This window comes from Pavona decussata, unplaced genomic scaffold (genome assembly GCF_977016875.1).
Source record: "Pavona decussata unplaced genomic scaffold, jaPavDecu1.1 SCAFFOLD_470, whole genome shotgun sequence".
Classification (NCBI taxonomy): domain Eukaryota; kingdom Metazoa; phylum Cnidaria; class Anthozoa; order Scleractinia; family Agariciidae; genus Pavona; species Pavona decussata.
In genome coordinates this window covers 72,451-82,500 of record NW_028145808.1, presented here as the reverse complement: position 1 = coordinate 82,500, position 10,050 = coordinate 72,451, and the positions used below count along the sequence as shown (strand labels likewise).

Below are 10,050 nucleotides of genomic sequence, written 5' to 3'. Positions count from 1 at the left end.
ATATTATTTTTCACTGAGGAAACCGACTCAAAGGATAATTGGAAAGGTAATATAACGATTGTTTTACGTTTATACAATGGAATCAACTATTGGAAACCACTGATACCCTAGTCAACGACATCCAGGGATAACGAGATTGTTTCAAATTGACTTCAGTATATTTATTTGAACATAATCAAAAGTTATCTAAAGTGCGTGTTCTATGATGTATTCCTTTACAACATCTTAGCGAGAACTAGCATTATACTGATTTTGGACAAAAATACGTCGGTTAATTTTTAACTTCATGAAAAGAATGTTAAATCTCTTTTTTTCCTTGTTCTGTATTGTATTAAGTAACTACTTACCATGGTTCAAACTAAGTAAATGAATATATTGACCTTATGCAAAAACTTTAAAACAAAACAATTTGGCGGAACTCAATGCAGTCAACAGAAAGCCCTTGTTGCCCAAATGTCCGAGTTGCAACTATTCTTACATAAAGCATTTCATGTTGATTTGTTCACTTATCAGGGGCACCCAACGGATCGTTTCGGTAAATTCATGTTCGGAAGGCCCTTAATCCCCTACAATTTTCTGAAGGGAATTTTCACTTTGAACTTTCGTGATATGGGAAATTTAAGGCCTAGTGCATTCAGATTGATAAATATGTCGTTTCGGGTGCCGAAAAAAGGTCAGCTAAGATTTTCGGAAAGGAAATAAGTCCTGACGTTTTCGGGAAATGGACAAAGATGCTCTAGTAATTTCGAAAAGACTCATGTTACCCTAGATTGACCGAACAGATAAAAATATTATAGCGCGGCCTTAAATGAACCTACAGAACTTTAAAGCCACTCCAGATCGCCTAAAATAGCGTTTTAAAGGATCTGAGAGAAAACTGTCGTTGGGTGCCCCTGGCTTATCTCACAGTCCTTGCGCTCTGACTCGGCATCGTGACCAAAGCCGAGACAAGACACACATCTCAAAGAGCGGTTGACGTCAGCGAAATGTTTTTGGCTAGGTGCATGCTAACCACTTAATGTACCCTTAAGAAAGAGAGAAGGCGCTTTGTAAACAATCTTATTTTATAATATGTAAAATGCTCGTAAACCACAATACCTCTGAGATAAGTGTCGTTCTGGTGTGCTTTAAAGCTCTGCGCTTTAAATTGATCAAGCGGTTTATCAAGAACAAAACCAGATCCTAAAATACTGCCTTAGAATAAACGCCATAAGCTTAATTGCAGCAAATATTAGTCTATGTTTTGAAAATCTCACTGACCTTATTCTTTTTCAAGAGCTATAAAAACTATATGCAATTTATTGAGTTTATTGTTTCCCAAGAAATTTTCTACCAAACATTCATTTTTGCTTTTATTGTTGAATTGTTTTAGGATTCTGGCTTCCGGATTACAGCTTTTAGGTAAACCCTAAAGTAACCATACTAAAAGACACCTCGTGGTTGTGCAGTCCAGGGTTGGGGAAGGGGAGCTTTCACTGGCATATTTCTGGTCATTTGTGACGCCAGGAGCTAATTCGCTCCTGACTTATTTACTTATCTTGATCAACTCGGGGTTTAGAATTAGTGAAAATCGTGCAAAATCGGCCTGTTAAAATTTTCGCGATACCTGTATAAGGACTTGGAAAAACATTAAACTCCCATCACGAAAATTATAGTTTTATTGTTACACTGAAACTGAACAAAAGCAAATCTTCATCAGCTGATCGTGAGGTACATTGTAACTAAACATTTGTGTTCCGGCATGCAGGTCATTGGACACAATGGCAAACGGGCTATGCAATTTTGCAGAAAAACGTTTTTTGCTTTTATTGTTTACTCAAAAAAAGGGGCAAAAAATATTATCCACAAACATTTCAATATCAAACTTTCTCTAAACCGGGGTTTATTCTAGAAATCAGCGGTCGAGATTTTGGAATATCTTTCCCCACGAAACGGAGCCAAGACACTTCTCACTTTCATCTACATACGCAGTTCATATATGAATCATTTTATATACTTTACATCATTTCATTCCTCTCACGGGAAAATGGGAACCCATAATTGACCTTGCCCGCAATGTGTGGCTTCATAGCTCAGTTGGTAGAGCATCGCACCGGTAACGCGGAGGTCACGGGTTCGAATCCCGTTGAAGCCTGAATTTTTTTCGGGCTTCTAATTTCCAATTGCATAAATTGGAAAATTCACTGCGATGATCACTTCTCACTTTCATGTACATCCGCAGTTCATATATGAATCATTTCATATACTTTACATCACACTGCCAAGATGTTGAAACTTCTCATATTCAAGATTGGTGGTACAAAAATAAGAAGACGTGGAACCGTTTTACAAGTTACTTTGACGGCAGGTGTGTAATACAGAACGATTTTCAAATATGACGATGTTCGCTGAAGCTATTCAACTGTCCATCTTCTTTGTAATAGGAACATAACCTTCCTTGGGTAAAAATAGTGCATCACGTTCGACGCACGTGTTCAAATTATTATGTGCACCAATATCCGTGGAACATACATAATAAACCCTGCTAGATAATTTAAAAGATGATCATGAAGGATACCGCAACAGGAACAGTTCGAGTCAGTTGTATTTCAACGTTTCAAATTTTATTCGGTTATGTCTTCAGAAACCGTGCATACAAACAAATCTTGTTTTTCAGGTTTGACAAAACTCAGTGATCGAAAAACTTAAAATCTGTTTTCTGAAGGCAGAGCATCACACCGTATAATCTTGTTTGGTGACAAATCCGTGTAAAAGTGACTATTACCCGACAAGAAAGAAATTGTACAGATATTTGAAAAGTTATCTTTCAACATCTTGTAACTATAAACTAAGGTTATGTCTCGTTTGGTTTCTTTTCCACAATCTGTCAAAAATTGCTCAATCAATAGAGACTCAGAGAAGAAATTCTGACCAAAACAGGTCCCTAATTAGCTGACCATAGACAAATGATGAAAAATCGTGTCAACTGCAAGGCTAAGATTTCGATCTCCATTCTTGATCAGGACTGACTGTTCAAGTCCTGACTGAAACATCTGAGCTACGAATTGAATGACCAAGCGACCTGCTGATGTACGTAAATCATTCCACATACAGCAAACAGCTTGATTCACAGCATACAGTGTGACCAATAACTTGGTCGCTGATACTTGGTACACCTGTGGCACCAAAACAATGTAGGGTCTGTAAAACTTTGGTACAACAGCCCTTTAACTGCTATCTAATTTTTCTTGTAGCGGCATGTTTCTCTGATTGTCCTGTTTTAAAATTCTTGAATTTGGTTTCCTTTAATTGTCTTTCCCACTGTTTTCTGTGCAGCATGTAAAGTTTCATGGCCACCTGTGCATCTTGCACCTGTTGAAAAGAATTAAGTTTGAAAACATGAATACTTGCTTGGATGACTGTCTTCATGTGTGCATGACTGCCTGCCTTACAAAAGGCATCCAACTTTATACAGGGACATGCAGGCATGAAGGCATCTGTTGATCTCAAAGACCATGCAACTGAACATAGAAAGACTAATTTAGTTGGCAATGCCTGAGCAGCACCTGTTATGGTTGTGGAATCCAATACAGGAGTGACAGTCTCTGTTACAAAGACTGCACTCGTAGATGGCATTTCCAGGAGCAGGCTTCTGACTGCCTTGCTGCCGGCTGCGCTTTTCTTATGCAGTTTTATACAGACATCACTGTTACATACTCAATCAGTTTTATGACTGTTTCAGTTAGTCATCTGGTGAAGTTTTTGAAATTAAAGCTGATCTTAGTTGTGCTCAAAAGTTTTTATTTGAAATAAGCCCACTCTCTTCCTAGTCATGCTAATAAGCCGCTGCTTCTTGAGGCCTGAAAATAAGGAAGCCCCCTAAGGCAAGAGAGAGGCTGAATAGACTTTTTACATTATTTACTGAACTTGCAAGCCATAGACCCAACCTCTTTCGCAGGGTCTCTCCTCTCCACATCCCAGGGAGCAAGAGACCCTACCTCGCTCCCTGGGATGTGAAGAGGAGAGACCCTGGGGGCGAGGATGCCATAGACCTTATGCAAAAATGGCTAACATTCAAATCAGCCCAACTAGCCTCATTTCAGATAAGATATTCTTTTGATTTTTGAACTCAAGAACAAGGTTAGTAAGGCTAAATTGAATGCATTCATATTAGCCCAACTAGCCTCATTTCAGATAAGATATTCTTTTGATTTTTGAACTCAAGAACAAGGCTGGTAAGGCTAAATTGAATGCAAACAAAATAATTTTTAAAATATTGGCCATTTTTGAATAGGGTCTATAAGAGAGCCCTGGATGCCCACCGCCAATGAGGGAGAAATAATAAAGGACTGGAGTATGACAGAAACACAGAGACTGGACATCAACTCTAGAGAGGTGTCCATATAATCATGAGGGATTTTGTTGTTGTAAATACTCACAGATGAGTGTTCTCCTTGTTGAATGGCTATGTCCAGCAGCTTCTTCGCAAGATTTCTTAAAGCTGGTGTCTTACTCTAAAAGAAAACAATGAAACGTCTGGTCAGTTAATTCAACTGCCATGACTTCTGTAAAGAGTATATCACGACAACTGTTTCATCTGCTTGAAAAGAATGATGTGCATCCATCATGGGTGATAAGGACCACTGACATCCTACAGTGGTTGGGTAGTGTCTACTATCTGTGTGTAGACGCGACTGGATGTAATATATCAAACATGAGACAGTGTTTCATCACATATCAAACACAGAGAAGAGAGTTGAAAATACGATGCGTACCAGAGTATTTTTGACGAACTTCAAGGTTTCTGATACTGTGATAAAACACTGTGGCAAGTGTTTGATATACCTTCTCAAACAAACTGATTTTGAAGGAAAAATTAAGGATGCAAAAACGAGGAATTTTTCAAAAGATGTCCAAACACGTCAAGGTGCATGATTTTCTTTGTCTTTGGCTTTTGAATTATTAATGAGTTTGTGAAGATCCAATCCAAATAGAGTGCACCTGTCACAGGTGGGAAGACTGATGATAGCAAACATAAAAAATATCACATGTAAAAAAAATTAGATGATAGACTCCCATACAGGAGGAAGAAATACATGTACTCTAAGCCATTCCATTGTGCTACTTGGAGGAGTTAAAGTGTCAGGCATTAAAGATCAACAAACTTATTTACCAGCCACTGTAAAAGTTCAGATACATTTTCTCTTCATCAAAATTGAATTAAACACCTTTCCTCCCAGCCTAAGAAGTATTATTGTTAGAAAAAGCTAAGAAAATTAATGCTGCCTGAAATGCTGTCCCTTGTCTTGGAATAGCATATTTAAATCCAGGGGCGAACAGTGATACTTTTACCAAGTTCCTCCCAGTTGATGAATGTTACAGATACATATATCTTATTCGATGGTTTTACATATAATACGCGCGGATATTTTGCGAGTTGTGTAGTATTTTTCCGAGCCCCGAAGGGGCGAGGAAAAATAAGAGCAATGAGCAAAATGTCCGCGAGTATTATATGTAAATCCATCGACTAAGAGATTTATTATTCCACTAGTGACTACAAAAAGATTTTGTTATTTTGGTTTCTCTGTTTTAGTAACAGTTTTGAAATACACCCGGCATTAACTGTCCATCGGTATATGGCGCGTACGAATGACGTAAACAACACAGAAAGCCAGTTAAATATCTTTAATTTGATTGGATAAAATGAAAAGATAAATGACAAGTGATTGGCATGCTAAAAACTTGTTTTCGAGCTTGCATCGTTTCAAAAACTATTCTTCGTCCAGTCCGGCCATCGTTGCTCCTTTTCTCTGCTTTTCCCGTCCGTATTCGCTCTGTTGTAAACCGCTCAAACCGGGTCACTACAGTGTATTACGGTCTCATATTTTGCGCGTTCTCTTGACCTTATTTGGTGAAATGATATAATTGTAGGGCCAAGCTCACGGCGACTGTTGAAGAGCCAAAGGTCACGAGCCAAACAACTTGTCGCGATGAACGTAGCGGGCGGGAAATGCTTTACTAATCGAATAAAGTCAGGAACCACGGACTGTCACTGATTGTCGGTGATTTAATTGACTAAAGTCGAATGTAAACTGAAATACAATGCAAAAGATTACAAACTAATTACTAAAATGTTTGCGGGTAATCAAGATATATCGATAACAAGATACCAAAATCACGGATGCACGGATACGCATTCCAATCATAGTTTTACAATTACAAAGAGCTTGTAGCTAAACTACAAAAAAAGGCGAAATCGAAACTGATCAAAAATCTATATGCTTGTACTTAGCTAAATAGCATGCATAAAGAACTCTAGACTAGAAATAAAACCTTAAAGCACTATTTGGAACTACAAGTACATGATAACAAAGGCTGTGCTTGCGGAATGCCGTAGCAAGCGAAACGTGACAGCGGGTTACTTGAAATGTCTAAAGGCACAAAGGGAGCTAAGACTACATAAAAACGTGTTTGACTACGGTATTTGTAGTGCTAAAAAGGACGAAAGAGCGAGATTAAAGACTATGGCGTTGTCACGTGCTTAACTTGAAGTCCACGCTAAAAGAACTATAAAAATATTGAGCACAAGAAAAAACTAATATCCTAGACGAGTACTTGTAGACAAAAGTATTAAGCTAATTGTACTTACACATCGGTTCCCGCTTGTGTTCTAAAAGGCCAAGGATGACTTAAGACTTCTCTTACTAAAATACCCTTATTAAGGCGATACTGTACTTAGGACTAAAAGGCTACTGGCAAAATGCCGCTATTTTGTACTAAATGTTTCCACGTGTAAAGCTAATGACGTAATACTAAATAAACGGAATTAACGAATCAGAAAAGGTCACTAGTAATCATTAAAAGTAGACAAGATGCCCCTCTAATGGCATTACACGGAATGCTTAATGTAGCCCCAATTATTCCCCATTGTATGTTTCGCAGATATTAAAAAACTATCCTCCCTTGGCAATTGAAATAATTGTCTGAATGGTTTTATTCAGATATATTGCGTGATACCTATTGTTGTGTTACTAGGAATCATACCAGAAATAACTATGCAATAACGTCATGACCCCGCTGAACTGGTCTGGCCTCCTCTAGCTCTAATCCTTCGCGTTGATTATTCGATCTGTTTTTTAAAGGGGAGTTTCTTCGCTGTGAACTCTCCCAATTTCCACCGTTTTAACTGTCGAGTACTACCTAGAAGTTATTATTTCGATTTACTGCTTGAAAAAGGTTTGTCTTCTCTCTGAAAACGGCAGATCAGAGTCTTAAATTCATACATGTGGCCGCCATTGAACAAAAACAACTCTTCGAAATGATGACTTGCTTTGACGTCACACAGGTAGAGATAAGTGGGTCCCCTCCGTCGTGATATACGCGCCGATAATAGATTTTGATTGGGCTGTTTTTGTTCAAGACAATCAGAACAATAAATCCCTTCTGGGAGAGGGTAGAATTTAATCAAGGTTTAATGAATAAATCAAATAATGATTTGACGTCACACAGGAAGGGATGAGTGGGTCCCCTCTCTCGTGATATGTGCCCGAATAAACAGATTTTGATTGAAGACAATCAGAACAATACATTCCTACCAGGGGAGGACATATTTTAATGCATAAATTAATGTGGCGATTTCTGACTGCGACGACGAAAAAAAAGATACCCGACCGAAACCTAGACACGGCCTGCCCTGCGGACATTCCGCGTAGTAAGCCTCATTAGGTGTTCTTTACAATAATAGTGGAATAATAATGTAAATTATTATAATCGCAGTTCTTGTATACATGTGTTACCCTTTGATGCAAAAGAAAGGGAATTGTTTTCACTGTTTTAACTTGAACTTCCTTTACCTTCACTATTTCTTAAAATGGTTTGTATTTAGCTGTGTCTCGAATATTTTTGTGAGGGTGATCAAGAAGTAACACCTATGGAATAAACAGATTGGATCCAATAATAATTATAATTATAATCATTACAATACAATTATTATAACTACAATAGAATTTATTTACACTAACAAGGTCAACCTGTTTCCCAGGGTCACTCCTCTCCCCATCTCTCTCTCAGTCCAGAAGACTAGAAGGGGAGAGACCCTGGGAACGAGTTTGTATTAAGGTTCAAGAAAACTTCACACCAACGAAAGACACATTGCATGATGCACCGCCAGGTCATTCCTCAAAGCATGTCCAACAAGTATTCTCCCTTGAAGAAGTTTTGAAACTTCAAGCTGAACTGTTTTTAAGTCTGGAGCTGAAAATAAAATTATCACAAAAGTGAGTTACAACATTTTTTTCGTAGCAAATTACAGTTGAACCTCTATTAAGTGGCCACCCTTGGGAAAATGCCAAGTGGCCGCTTAATAGGGTTTCGTCAGAAATTAGCAAAAGGCGTGATAGAAGAGTCAATTTATTTGGAATACCAAGTGCACGCACGTCAAGGCTTGGGACAACTGCTGCACATAACAGAGCCTCTTATTCACAATGTTCCAGTGAAATTTGATTTGGTTTGAACTGCTGAATCTTTGTTTAAAACAAAAATTAAACTGACTGATTGATTGACTGGCTTCACTGAATGACTGACGTTGACTTACTGACTGACTAACTGATGGGCTAGCTGGCTTGCTGACCAGCTGTCTGAGGGACTGACTGACTGACTGATGGATTGGCTGGCTGGCTGACTGGCTTTCTGTGGGACTGACTGACTGACTGACTGACTACCTGACTGGCTGACAAACTGACTTACTGACTTGGCTGACCAACTCACTGACTGATTGTCTGGCTGCGCTGGCAGGCTGCCTGACTTACTGATTAAAATACTGACTGTCCTGACTGACTCACTGACTGACTGACCGACTGACTGACTGACTGACTGACTGACTGATCATGACTGACTGACTGACTGATTGACTGACTAACCTACTGGCTGGTAAGCCAATTGACTGACTGACTGACTGGCTGGTAAGCCAATTGATTGACTGGCTGACTGACTGACTGACTGACTGACTAACCTACTGGCTGGTAGCCAAATTGACTGACCTGTGTGGATTGCATGCTATATGATAGTATAGACGGGCAGTTTAAGGACGGGCGAGTTCGAGAAAAAGATTTCATTAGAATTCGCCTTAAATGAAGTTTTATTCAATGGTATTGGTGCAAAGTGATCGAACTCTTAAAATAAAACGTTTTTGGCGACCATCTTGTGTTTTAAAGGTGTAAATAAAGAGTTCGTGTGCTCGCGAGCGAGTGCAGTCTGGGTCATGGCGTACTATCTTATGCAAAAGACAGGCATTTTGGGGACGGGTAAGTTAAAGGGAAAAATTAAAATTATAATTCCCCTTAATTAAGGGTTATTTTGATGGTATTGGTATAGAAGAGATGGAAATCTTGTAATAAAACGTTTTCAGCGACCATGTTGTGTTTTTAAGGGGTAAATAAAGAGTTCGTGTGCTCTTTTGCGAGTGCAGACTGGGTCACGGCGTATTATATTATGCTAAAGACGGGTATTTTAAAAACGGGTAAATTAGAGGGAGAAATTAAAATTACTATTCGCCTAAATTAAAGGTTATTTTAATCGTATTGGTGTAAAAGTGATGAAAATCTTGTAATAAAACGTCTTCAGCGACCATCTTGTGTTTTTTAAGGGGTAAATAAAGAGTTCGTGTGCTCGCAAGCGAGTGCAGTCTGTGTCACGGCGTACTATAGCACAGGCAGCCCAAGCTCAATATCAGAGAACCGTTGAATTATAAGGATTTGTATGGGAATACAACGGATTTGTGTAAAATGGCAGAGACTAACATCCGTTTTCTCAATAAAATCAACTTACCCTGTTTCTACTTGTATTCTTTGTCATTTACCGGCTTTTCAAGCCGATTCGAAGCGATTTCGGTGAGTTAGCGTCATTCAGGTTTCTACTGCTAAGTGTAACGAAAGGCCGAACAGTATTTCAGCCATGCTCGAAGCACGAAATGCAATAAATCCGTTGAAATCATCCCTAGTGTCCCAATTCCTTTATAGAATCAAAGTAGAGATGCATATCTATCCTGCCAGTGCAACTCCGACTCAATTGAAG

The 10,050-nt window shown here is 38.8% G+C and overlaps 1 protein-coding gene, 1 non-coding gene and 1 pseudogene across 3 annotated transcripts in view; 2 read left to right on the top strand and 1 right to left on the bottom strand.

The window, feature by feature from the left end:
* LOC146450249 (uncharacterized) overlaps positions 1 to 10,050 on the top strand; it is an 85,385-nt gene that overhangs the window by 14,340 nt on the left and 60,995 nt on the right. The window lies entirely within an intron of this gene.
* On the top strand, positions 2,062 to 2,134 carry Trnat-ggu (transfer RNA threonine (anticodon GGU)). Its single transcript has one exon. It is a non-coding gene; the product is annotated as a tRNA-Thr (tRNA).
* Positions 2,611 to 9,032, bottom strand: LOC146450252 (RNA exonuclease 4-like; annotated as a pseudogene). The gene is made up of 5 exons (XR_014860342.1): positions 8,990 to 9,032; positions 8,144 to 8,232; positions 7,833 to 7,907; positions 4,419 to 4,493; positions 2,611 to 3,351 (listed from the first exon to the last, which is right to left on the bottom strand). The product of XR_014860342.1 is annotated as an RNA exonuclease 4-like (transcript).